Source organism: Penaeus monodon, chromosome 22, assembly GCF_015228065.2.
Source record: "Penaeus monodon isolate SGIC_2016 chromosome 22, NSTDA_Pmon_1, whole genome shotgun sequence".
In the NCBI taxonomy this organism is placed as follows: Eukaryota; Metazoa; Arthropoda; class Malacostraca; order Decapoda; family Penaeidae; genus Penaeus; species Penaeus monodon.
Window position 1 is genome coordinate 42,390,023 of NC_051407.1, and position 211 is coordinate 42,390,233.

Genomic DNA, 211 nt, shown 5'->3' on the forward strand with positions numbered 1-211 from the left:
CATTTTAATATTTTCACCATACAGGTTCTGAAGAAGTTGAAACTAATTCAATATATTTCTTCATAAGGTACACAAATCATCTTGATCCATCGTAGAACTTTTTGTACAACAAATCTCCTTCCAAGTCATGCTCGTGTCTGGTATTTCATTTGATCTAATACTGGGCTTGGGACGAAATTCTTAATATGCATTCACATTCTGGTAACTAATT